The following is a 12,980-nucleotide window of genomic DNA, read 5'->3' on the forward strand; positions in this document are numbered from 1 at the left end:
TATTGAAGCTATAATTGTGCCAGGGTTGAAACACAATCTGTTAGATGTTACAAAAACGGTAGAAAAGGGACATGTTATTACTTTAGAAAAGGAACAAGCCACTCTTATTAAATGCTTAAGACGTGGAACTTATATAAGTACTTATATACTGTCTTAGAATGACGGCGTAATATTGGAGAATGTTGAATTGTTGAATTGAATGAATTGCAACTGTATTGCTGGTTGCATATTTGTGAGAGACTGTAGTTGCAAGGCATGTCGCCCACAGTACTCCCCTTAATTTGGAGATTATCAACCGAGAAGAGGGGAATGACGTAGTAAAGTGTGTTTCGTCCCAGGAGCTGCCTTTGAACTTGTCAGTAAGGCTTAGCAGCCCCTTGCCTTATGTACACATTATTATGTGACGTGGAACTCATATAAGTACTTATCTACTGTGTTGGAATGACGGCGTGATATTGGAGAATTAGGACTGTATTGCTGGTTGCATATTTGTAAGAGACAGTAGTTGCAAGGCATGTCGCCCACAAGACCACATAAGCTAAAGGCTATGTCAGATGCCGACTGAGGGGGAGATAAACAAACCCGTAAAAGTGTGAGTGGATTTATAGAATTTTATCCTGGAAATTCAATTTCTTTGTTTTTCAAGAAGCAAAATTGTGTGGCATTATCAACCATGGAGGCAGAGTACCTAGCTGCTTGTAGTGCATGTCAACAACTGATTAGTATACAAGGTGTTTTATCAGAATTTGTAGACTGTAACATTCCTGTCTCAAAGGTTGATAATTTAAGTGCGGTGCCATATCAATGATCAATACTTTCGAGAACTCAAAGCAAGGTAAACATATCGATATAAAATATAATTTCATTAAAGATATGAATATTCAACAAAAGTTGTCTATAAAATATGTTTCATCTAGTGAAAACATTGCAGATATGTTTACTAAGCCTCTTGGCAGTAACAAGTTTAAATACTTCATATCATTGATTTTAGTTGAATAAGTGTATTTGTTTTATATACTCTTGTGTTGTAACTGTCGTGTGTACTCACCAGCTGCTAAAGCAATATAAATTAAGTTAAGTTAAGTTGTTCGAGATCAGGTATTCAAACATCTTGAAAGAGAACAATGTTTGGTTTTGTTTAAGTACTAGTTTGTTAATATAATTAGTTCATTGGTGCCTATAATGTGGTTTGATTGAACTGAGGTTACGCTTTACAACTTCAACCCATAACATCTTATATCAGTCAAACCAGTTCAATTTGTCAATAATTTACGAACAAAACGATCTGAAGAAGGAATATGTCGGCATCAATTCAAACACCGGAAATAAGAAATGAAGGTTTAATTAGTAGTAAGTTTTAAATAACGTTTAACAAAAATAAAGTAGGATGGATAATCAAATTCGCGTCTACTTGTTAACCTTAAAAAACGCACACTTCTCTTCTTTTACAAAAAACCAACTCATCTGACATTGTCTGCTGTCATGACCAAATGACATACTGTCAAATTCTTCTTATATTCTAATTAAAGATATTTATATTCAACAAACTAGAGTATATTTACCATTGTAATTTAACACCCGCCCTCAAGGGTGAACTATGAACTATGACTAATATACAGGGTGTCCCACGACGAAAGACATCGATTGATATTGGAAAAAGTATAAATAGGAGAGTTTTGAAAATTTGGCAGGATACTGATGTGGGCATGCCCAATCAAACTAAAGTTTTTTCCAGATGGTTGCACTTTCGTTTATACCGAAAGTCGATCACAACTTTCTTATTTTAAATAGAACACCCTGTATTATTACATATTTGGATTCCTCACAAAATTCTGACCAACTTTTGTGTACAATGCCCTATGCCTATCTCTAGCCGTTTTCGAAATATTTAATGATTTTCCAAAAAAGTGAGAGTTGCAACGCTCAACATATTATTGTACTCTGTCAAAACCGTATTTCATTTTGCAATGAAACTTTGGGTTATTGTAAATAAAGGATCGTTTTATTAAACTGTATATACAGTATACAGGGTCGTCAAAAAAAATCATAACCTGCCACTAAAAAAAATGAAAAATTTCAAGTTTTTTAAATAGAAACCCACATTTTTTATGACGGAATCATTTTGAGCATTAGAAATTACTATACGTTTCAATTTACTTGCCTATATCTAAATCCAACCCATTTCGTTTTATTTGAGAATAAACATTTTTTATTATTAAAACTCCAGATTTCTTGAAAATTTCTCTCTCTAATTACGTGTGGATTTATGTCACACCAGTAGTGTGAATTATGTCTATTGAACATTCCATTTTTAGTGAATTTGCCTTCGTCGCTCTAAATAACATTATTCAAAAATAATCTTCTCCATAGTGACTAGTCAGCAAAAACTCACTAAAAACCACTCTCTTCGGAAAGTCAACCTCTTTTAAGTGTTGCCCTAATTTAAATGAAAAAGGTTGAAATTTATGTTTCTTCAGGATTCTTTGAATTGAGCTTTTAGATATGCCTGGTTCTACGGAAACTTGTCTTATTGACGAAGTTGGATTTGCAACAAAATAGCCCAAAATTGCATCCCATTTAAGTCTGGTTTCTTTTGGTCTAAGTACAGAAACTGTAGTACCAAAAACTCGAAATAACTTAAAATCCACCTTTTTATTGCACCATAGTTCAAAAGGACTTTTATCTGGAAATGGACTCCTTCCAGTTCTATTTAACACCGAGGTGGCAGTGTTTATAGCTTCAGCCCATAGATATTTGTCCAACCCTTGAATTAAAGTTCTTGCAGCTTTGACTAACGTCCTCATCTCCCTCTCAGCACGCCCGTTTTGCTGTGGAGTGTACACCACAGATCTTTAGTGTCGAATCCCTTTTTTTGTTGATAAATTTTTAACCTCTTTGTTTACAAATTCCAAACCAGTGTCAGTTCTCAATACTTTCATTAACTTTCCAGTTTCCCTCTCACTTCTGGTAATAAATTGCTCGATGCACAACTTAGCTTCTGTTTTATGTGTAAGGGAATGACCCAGGCAAGGGTATAACCCGAATCGCTGGGTTATTGGTCGAGTCACGGAATCACTTCAAAAGCACGTTTAAGAAGTGAGTACAGTGAAGAAGCAACTACCGTATTATTTTCAAAATTAAATAACGAAAAACAGAGAAATCGAGAATTAAAAGAATTTGCAAGTAAATGAAAAAATTGCGATTAACACTTTTGCAAATGGCTTAAGAAATTCTGAACTGAGGACTATCATCAAAGCAAGAAATTACAAGACACTTAGATAGGCAATTGTCGCCGCGGAGGAAGAGGCGGCACAGATTTCCATATCTAGATTCAATATGACAAACCCTTCTAGTCGACTAACTAAATTCAGGTTAACATTGGAGGAGTATGATTTTGACATCGAGTACATGAGAGGACGCGACAACGTGACGACAGACGCACTATCACGCGTAATCTTAACTTCCAGTGAGCTCAAGGAAATGAACTCGAATATAGAAAAAAAAATATGTATGTAATGACGAGAGCACAAACCAGGCAGTTACCTCAGGAAGACCAAATTCTAGATAACCGGACAAGTCAACCGGACGTTCTAGAGATATTAAAGAAACCTAAAGAAACCTGAAGGGACAGTAGAATTACGCCTTGTGCAAAAACAGGAACTCGACAAGTTAAGAACCTTACTCCGGGGGAAAGGATATAACCGATATATTATATGAGGCAAACTCGCAAGTAATTTATTTATCCATTGACTGCCGATCAGCGTTCAACTTAGGTCGATCGTTGAAGACTTTGGACAAACTCTGCGCAGAAGAGAATATTGAAGAGGTTCTTATTCTGAAGAACGATAGCAATGCCGAACTTTTAAACGAATTTTTGCAAGCGAGAAAGAATGTACCTAAGTTAGGCTAACTAGGCTAAAAATTGTCAAAGATGTACAGAGAGTAGATAGCAAAGAACTTATATTAAACGATTTCCACACCTTACACATAGGGGACATGCAGGGAAATGCATGTATAATAATATACGGAAATATTATTCTTGGCCCAAACTAGTGGATGATATAGCATAGCTAGTTTTGTCAAACGATGTGATGAATGTCAAAAATTTAAACATTCAGTTAAGACAAAAGAGCCAATGGCCATAACGACCACGGCAAAGCAAGCACTACAACGGGTATTTATGGACTTGGTAGGCCCTTTGCCGATCGATGCGTACGGCAATAAGTACATCCTAACCCTGGAATGCGATTTGTCAAAATTTGTGGAGGCTTATCCTATTTAAGATTCGGGATTCCAGCAGAAATTATTACAGATCAGGGAACGGAGTTTTTGTCAAGCGTGTTCAAAGAATCATGTGCATTCCTTAACATTCGGAAACTTAACTCGGCAGCGTATCATCATGAGACGCTAGGAGCGCTCGAAAACAGTCATAAAAATCTGGGCGCGTACTTACGCATGAAGGTGTCAAAAGAAAACACGAATTGGACCGACTGGGTCCCATACTGGTGCTTTGCGTACAAAAACACAGTTAACACTTCTACAAAGTATTCTCCATATGAGCTTGTCTTCGGCACGCGATGTAATATGCCATCCAATGTAACTAATCAAATCGACCCCGTTTATAACTTCGAGGACTACCCGGTCGAATTAAAATTTCTTCTTCTTTGTCTTCAAACGGCATGGAACGATGCCAGACAAAATATCATATCTTCTAAACACAAGAGAAAAAATACGTATGATAGCAACTGCAAAATTAAAAATTAACTTAAAGTAGGAGATCGGGTATTAGTCGAAAATACAGCTCCAAATAATAAACTGGACCCCCTATTTAAAGATCCTTATGAAATTCAATCCATATCGGACCAAAATGTACACATAAAAGTTAAAGGTAGAATTAAGGAAGTGCACAAAAACAATGTGAAAATATACCATGAACAAAAACACGGCGGTGCAAGTGATGTGTAAATACGCGCGCTTATACTAAAAACAATTGACGTTAGTAAAATAATGTTTATATGAGAGGAATAATATTATAATAATTTAAGATAGTGTTGCGTAAACATTTAGAATAATATTATTATAGTAGACAGATAGTTGTGTAAATAATTTGTATGCAAGCACATGTGTGCAACCGAAAAAATGCAGGTCTTACAGGACGACATTTTTTCTTCTTCCAGGGGGGAGATGTAAGGGAGATGACCCAGGCAAGGGTATAACCCGAATCGCTGGGTTATTGGTCGTCACGGAATCACTTCAAAAGCACGTTTAAGAAGTGAGTACGTGATTCTCCATGCGGTCAACGCTCAAGCAAAAGGATAATGGGTTATGTTGTTGAAGGTTTTAGGAGGCAATCGACCCCAAAAACCTGATGTAAGATAACACATACTGAGTAGATAAAAAGAGCGATTGATCGTAGTAACGGGCAGTCAAAAGAACAGTTCGCGCCGCGCGCAAACTCGCGAATAGTCGGTTCGCGTTGCCGTTAGAGTGACTATGTGCGGTTATTAATGGCGAAGTTATTAACGTTGTTGTTATTGTTGTACTTTGAGTTTCACTGAATCTAGCCCTACGTACTGGAACTGAAGAACCCTTCATTGGACAACCATACTTCCAATAGAATAGCAGCAGAGTTTATCACATATGCTTGAGGAAAAACACATGCCTGTATGAGGAAAAATCACTTTCATGAGGAGAAAGTACCTTGAACCACCAATTGATGAGGTTGCCATTGGGCCACAAAGATCAGCGTGTACTAATTCTAGAAGATCAGTTGACCTGAAATGACTGAGTGGATACGGAAATCTATGCTGTTTCCCTGCTAGACATTTAACACAAGTGGATTCTAATTTTTTATCCGAAAAAACAGTGTTATTTCTTTTCAGTACTTGTTTAACATGAGCTATATTCTGATGTGCTAATTTTGAGTGCCACACACTAAGTGACTCAACATTTTCTGCAACTTTGCACTCAAGAAATAATTTTCAATTTGCTTAGTTTTACAAAATGTAATAGTTAAAAATAGCTCTAATTTTGTGTTTGATATCTAGAAACATACACCGATTTTTATCAGAGGTCATAGTGCACCCTTTATCTAAAGCACAGCCTACTGAAAATAGGTTACATTTTACTCTGGGACATAGAGAACATTTGATAAAGTGGTTTCTAACAAACAATTACCAGTATCAGCCCACAAATGCACTGTGCCTACTCCTAGGACATTTATAAATTGCCATTGCCCACCTTGACTTTTCTGCTTAGATCACTGAGTACCAGTTGGTTGAAAAGACTTTTGTCATGGCACATATGTTCACTAGCACCTGTGTCCATGCACGAATCATTTTTAAGTCAATTCACCTCCAATAAAAGCATTCACATTGGATGTTTTGCCTCGGTCACCTTTCTGTTTTCGTTGCTGACAGTTGGCTATCACGTGTCCTGGCTTCTTGCAGTAAAAACACCTCCTGGATTCACTTTTGTTATCACTGTTCTGCTTTTTAAAACAATTATTTACTGTATGGCCCTTTTGTGACAAAATGAATACTCCTTTGCTTTAAAAACTGGAACATGAGCGGCCTCATCTCTACTAAAGGTTGCTAATGCAGTGGTATTCTCTTCTGACTTTAACCTTTCGTCCTCAATTAGAAATCTAGAGGTTAACTCACTCAGAATTTGATGGGACTAGCAACTGATTCCCATGCCGATCTAAAATGCTTAAAACGGAACAGGTAGGGACATCAAGATTTTATCGAAAAGTAGTAGTCCATATGCACGCAGTGGAGTAGTGAGTGTAAGTGAAAGCAAAACTCAGAGTCGATCTCCACAAATATATATTAATAAAAGTTGTTATCTGCCTAACACGTTTCGGGTGTATTCAGACACCCATCTTCAGAGGCTGAAAGTTATACAGTGTGTTAATTAAAAACTTATAAAACTAAGGACATGGAAGCCTACCTTAACTAGATCACTAGTCTGCTGGCTGTCAGTGTTAAGTTCTAGTTTAACCTAACTTTATTTGTTTACACTGTATTATTTTGATGAGTAGACCGATCACACATGTATTGTCTGCTGTCAGCTGTCTGTCATGTCCGGCTCTGAGGGTTTTGACCTTTTCCGTTCTCTGGGGGATTTGGTTTTTTGGTTTTTTCGGGTTTGGCAATATGATGCTGCACATTTGATTGGTAAAGTTATGTCGTGTGAAATGGTGTATTAAATTAGAAGCAAGTTGTTTCTCTTTAGAGACTTTCAATCACTACATTTTACCTACCTTTGCTTTGCTGCGGTTTCGTAGCTTTGGATAACATACTTAATTTTAGTTGATAATGGTATGAATGGTATTTTAAAACATGTTAGTTCTTCGTCTTTTGGTTTACTTTCAACTTTGGTATTGTTTTGTTTGTTGAGAATTTTTTTGATTATTGCAAGTGGATAATTGTTGTCTAACTCTAGAATTAACAATTTCAAGAAGAGATCAACAAGGTTATTATTATCAGAGAGGTCAAAATTGAGAAAAATAAAATATACAAAAGCGAAATAAATTTAATAATAATTTATTTTTCTTTAATAAATTAGTAAAAATAAACATAAACAAACCTAGACTTATTCAGTTTGGTTTTATATGGTCGATCAAGCTGCCCGATCTATTTATTTTAATAGTTGTTTACCGTATATAATTTTGTGTCCAGTTTATCTGGTATGGCTGTGTAATATTCTATCGTACTTTATTCTTGAAAGCAATACAATGCTACATAAGTTTCTATACGCATCAGATGCACCATATTCTATACATTATCGTGTTTACTTAGGAAAAATGTAACTCGTTTCGAATGGTTTTAAACTAATTAAACTTTTAAACTCTTAAAAACAATGTATAACATAAAAGAATAACATTTCTACCAACTTACAATAGCACATATACTTATATAAATACCATTTAATAATACATTATACCTAATTAGTGTAATGAAAACTATAAATTTCATAGATTTATTTAACTGTTAATCCCATATGATATTACAAGTTAATATTATCACAGAGACGTTTATATAGAATTACTATTGTAATATCAAACTATAAAAGCATATGTTACCTTGGTTGTTGCTGCATTTGTGTGACCTGCATGCAAATCAGAAAATCATGAATATACACTACAATCAACATGTAGCAATTGGATGGATCTATAAACAAAAAAATTAAATGTTACATAGAGAATATGAGAAGTAGGTATTAACTATGTAACATATGTATACTTATTACTAATATTACTATATTACTAATACTTAAAGGAATAAACATCGATGGTGAAAAACTAACCATCTCCGCTTTGCAGATGACATAGTCCTACAACAGACTGTCTAAGAGAGGCGAAACAGATGCTAAGAGAGTTAGAGGAAGCATGTCTGAAGTTGGTCTAAAAATGAACTTCACTAAGACCAAGATCATGACAAACCTTGTCATGAACGAGACATAAACATCGGAAATAATGAATCGAGCAAGTTGACAAATACATATATTTAGGTCACGAAATCCGAATATCAAGGGACAACCAGACATGTGAACTGCATAGACGGTGGGCGGCCTATGGGATGCTGAAAGATATCCTTACGGGTGACATTCCTACTTGCCAGAAAAGAAAAGTATTCGACCAGTGTGTTCTGCCGGTGCTCACTTATGGCGCAGAGACCCTGACTTTAACAACAGTATCGGCGAGGAAACTCAGAGTCACACAACGCAAAATGGAAAGAGCAATGCTTGGGCTGAGCCTGAAGGACCATATCACAAACCAAGAACTGCGCAGAAGATCCGGAGTGTCGGACATTATTCAGCGTATAACCTCACTGAAGTGGAGCTGGGCTGAACACGTGGGCAGACAGGGAAATGACAGATGGACAAAAAGGTTGCTAGAATGGAGACCACGTACCGATAAGCGCAACAGAGGAAACCCGCCTACACGTTGGACCGACGACCTAAAGAGAATGGCAACACTGGATCCAAGCGAGCCAGGACAGACAGGGTGTGGAGAGCCATGAGGGAGGCCTATGTTCAGCAGTGGACGTCGAGGGCTGGTTGATTGATATGTATACTTACCATATTAAAGCATTGTGTAAGTAAATCAACTAGATTTATACCTCAACAGGTAATTGCTGAAGCTGGATGCAGTTTTTTCAAATGTATTTGCCTCTCTGATGATTTAAAAACTAGATAGATTTCAAAAACGGTTTTACATTTGGTTTTTATTAAATACTGTCTTTGATAATAATTGTACTTAATAAAAGTTCCAGTATACTTCATGCACATTGGCTATATGAGCTGTGTGGGCAGATTATCAAAGATTTTCTGAATAAAAACGAAATGTTGAAATTATAAGTCCTACATAATACCATTCCACTCACCTGTTGCAACTTTCCTCAGGAAAACTCGGCTGATGATAAATATAAACATGCCCAACTATAATTAATCGATTTAACTCTGATTACCAGTCTAAAACTGTCCAGTAATAAAAATCATCACAATTTGAGTAAATTTCCAATCACATGTAACAAGCCGCTATTATTATTAAATATGACCTGCTGTCCGCATTCACCAATTCCCACAAAACCGCGGCCTGCCGAACGGAAACGAGCAGAAAACAGCGCATGAGAGATGTGCAATACAGAAAAGTACTGCAGAGTAAAGGACCTATCGAGACGACATGCAAACCAGGCTGGCTCCAGTTTTTGACCTGATGCTGATGATGACCAGTCATCTATTGCATTTTTAACAATGCTTGTACTGAGGAGCAGAAAGAGGCAACAGCTGTGGTGGACACTGCCTAAGTTGGGATTGTGGACAGTGGGGCGACTGACCATATGATTAATGATGACAAATACTTTGATTCTGTAATTACACTTAAAAAATGTTAGTATTGTTGTCGCAAAGTCAAATGTAAAAACTGAATGCCACAAAAATTGGTAACATTACTAGTACCTTTAAAAGTGGTCAATCTGGCCAAATTAAGAATGTCTATTTTTGCCCTGATTTAAGATAATTGTATCTACCTCAAGCTTGAAAAAGCTGGTTTAAAGATTGTTTTTGAAAATGGTTCTGTATCTATTTCTAAAGATAACAAGGTTTTAGCTATAGGTAAAGAGTAGGGCGTTTGTATACAATAAATTTCAACTCGAAAAAATGCAAATGTTTGTTGTTCAACTAATGATATCGCTTGTTGGGCATTCTAGGTTAGGGCACTAATAGTATACTAAAATTGTCAAGTATGGTAGAGGTTTAATTAAGTAAGGAAATGTCTAAAAATTGTAAAATTTGCCTCAGTCCTGTGCTCAAACAAAAATTACTAGATTACCATACAATAAAGTAGCGAATAAATTACTAAAAGCCTCTTGACAACTGGTTCATAGTGACATTTGTGGACCTATTACTCCAGCTACTTATGATGAAAAGAAATATATCTTGACCTTTCTTGACTGATTATACTCATTTTTGGTATTGTTTTTTCTTTTGAAAAATAAAAGTGATTTCTTTGAATGCTTTAACAGGTATGAAGCTCTTGTAACTAACCAATTAAACAAAAAAATCAAGGTTATTCGATGTGATAATGGTAGGGAGTATTGCTCAATGATTTTCGTAAACTGTTGTGATGCCAAAGGCATAATGGTAAGTTATACTGTACCATACAATCCAGATCAGAATGGATGTGCCGAACGACTCAATAGGACTTTAAATAGAAAAAGGGCGAGAAATGTTGCTGCAATCAGTCCTACCCAAAGCCTGTGGGGTGAATCTATTCTGTGTGCCACCCTACTTATTAAATCGAAGTCCAACTAATGCATTAAAAAACAAATGTAACTCCTGCAGAGTTATTCTATGGAAGGAAGCCTAATCCTAAAAATATAAAAATTTTTGGCTGTCTGGCATATAGCCATATTCCTAAGCAGAAACAAGGAAATAAATTTGACCCAAAAGGTGAACTAAATTTTATGATTGGGTACACAGATCATGGTTATCGGTTGTTGTATCCGAAAACGAAAAATTGGTTATTGCAAGAAATATTGTTTTTGATGAGACAAAGACTGCTCAAGATTTCAAAAATGAACATGTGACTGCAGTTTATGTTCCAAACACAATTCAAAATGGCTATGAGGAAAATGGTACTCAACAGAGACAAAATCAGGAAACTGACTCATGATAGACGAAGATGATGAAGACATATCTGAAAATCATTTTGAAGGAGAAAATAGAAGAAGTATGAGAGTCAGGAAAACTCCCAAAGTATTTAAGTGACTACCTTAGAGATGATGATCTGGAACATATGGCATTAAATATTTCACTTATAACAAAAGAAGTGCCAACAAGCCTTGAGGATGCAAAATCGAGACCTGACTATAATCTTTGGAATGAAGCTGTACTAGAACAAATAAGTGCCTTAAATAAAAACCGAACTTGGACAAAATTATAAATTGTAAATGGGTTTTTAGAATCAAGAAGGATTCAACAGGAAATGTTTTCAAATATAATGCTCGACTTGTTGTAAAAGGATTTATGCAAAAAGAAGGATTTGACTATAGTGAACCTATGCTCCTATAGCTAGGTTAACTACAGTAAGAACATTACTTGCTGTTGCAAATTACAAAAATGTAATTGTTCAACAGATGGATGTTAAATCCGCGTTTATACATGGTGAAATAGAAAAAGATATTTACATGTCCATTCCAGAAGGTTTTGAAAACACAGATAAAGTATGTAAGCTGAATAAAGCTTTGTATGGGCTGAAACAATCCCCATATTGTTGGAATAAAAAGTTTGATGGATTTATTCAAGGACAATCATTTGTAAGATCACAAAATGATCCTTGTCTTTATATTAAACATATTAAGGAAGGGAAAATGTATCTACTTTTGTATGTGGATGATTTTTTAATTGTGGGTGATGATCAAGAAATCACAAATTTAAAGGAAAGTTAAAATCAAATTTTGAAATGCAAGATTTAGGTGATATAAAAACATTTTTGGGTATAAATACTAGATTTAGTAAAAAAGGTCTGTACTTTAGTCAAAAGAACTATATTGCACAGATATTAAGTCGTCTTAACATGAGTGAATGTAAAGCAGTAAAAACTCCAATGGAGGCTGGATGTGTTATTTTGAAGAAACGGACACTGAAGAAACAGATGAAAACCTACCAGTGCGCGAATTGGTGGGTTCACTTATGTACCTGATGCTGGCAACAAGACCGGATTTAAGCTACTCTGTAAATACGTGTAGTAGACATCAAAGCAAACCGAGAAAACAACTTTGGACCAAGTTAAAAACGAATTCTTAGATATCTTAAAAGTACAATTAATTTGGAGTTCTTTTGTCCAAAGAATGAAAAAGTGGTGTTAGTTGGTTATGCCGATGCCGATTGGGCTGGTGATTTGCATGATCGGAAGTCAACAACTGGATACTGTTTAAAGTTTTTGGAGCTGTTGTGTGTTGGTGTACTAAAAAGCAAGCCACTGTAAGTCTTTCATCAACGGAAGCGGAATATGTCGCCCTGGCAGAAGCATCAAAAGAAGGAGTATGGTTGTCCTTCGACCTTGGTTTGAAAAACACATCTTTGACATTTTTGAAGACAATCAGTCTTGTATTAAATTAACAAGCAAATTTGATCATAAACGACTTAAGCATATTGATGTGAAGTTTAACTACATTAAAGATTTAATAGCAAATAAAACTGTGAGTGTAAAATACTTGCCAACGACTGAGCAAGTTGCAAGACGTTTTTAAACAAAAGGTTTAACTAGTGTTCTGTTTGATAAATTTAGAACTGACTTGAACTTGATAGTTGATATTGATAATATGTAACAATTGTTTTATTGAGGAAGGGTGTTAAAATACCAATAAAACCACCTATGTGTATATGTATAAGTTTAGTAATGTCTACTGTTAAGTGACTTATGACAAATGTCAAACATCATAAGTCTAGTAAAGATTAAGTTGTTAGACATA

General features: G+C 35.6%; 1 long non-coding RNA gene across 1 annotated transcript; it reads right to left on the reverse strand.

The window, feature by feature from the left end:
- Positions 1 to 9,104: 9,104 nt before the first annotated feature.
- Positions 9,105 to 9,497, reverse strand: LOC145739411 (uncharacterized). Its single transcript, XR_014181026.1, has 3 exons — positions 9,390 to 9,497; positions 9,214 to 9,333; positions 9,105 to 9,179 (listed from the first exon to the last, which is right to left on the reverse strand). It is a non-coding gene; the product is annotated as an uncharacterized LOC145739411 (long non-coding RNA).
- Between the last annotated feature and the right edge of the window lie 3,483 nt (positions 9,498 to 12,980).

This window comes from Ips typographus, unplaced genomic scaffold (genome assembly GCF_016097725.1).
Source record: "Ips typographus isolate SLU unplaced genomic scaffold, UJ_Ityp_2.0 IpsContig124, whole genome shotgun sequence".
Lineage (NCBI taxonomy): Eukaryota > Metazoa > Arthropoda > Insecta > Coleoptera > Curculionidae > Ips > Ips typographus.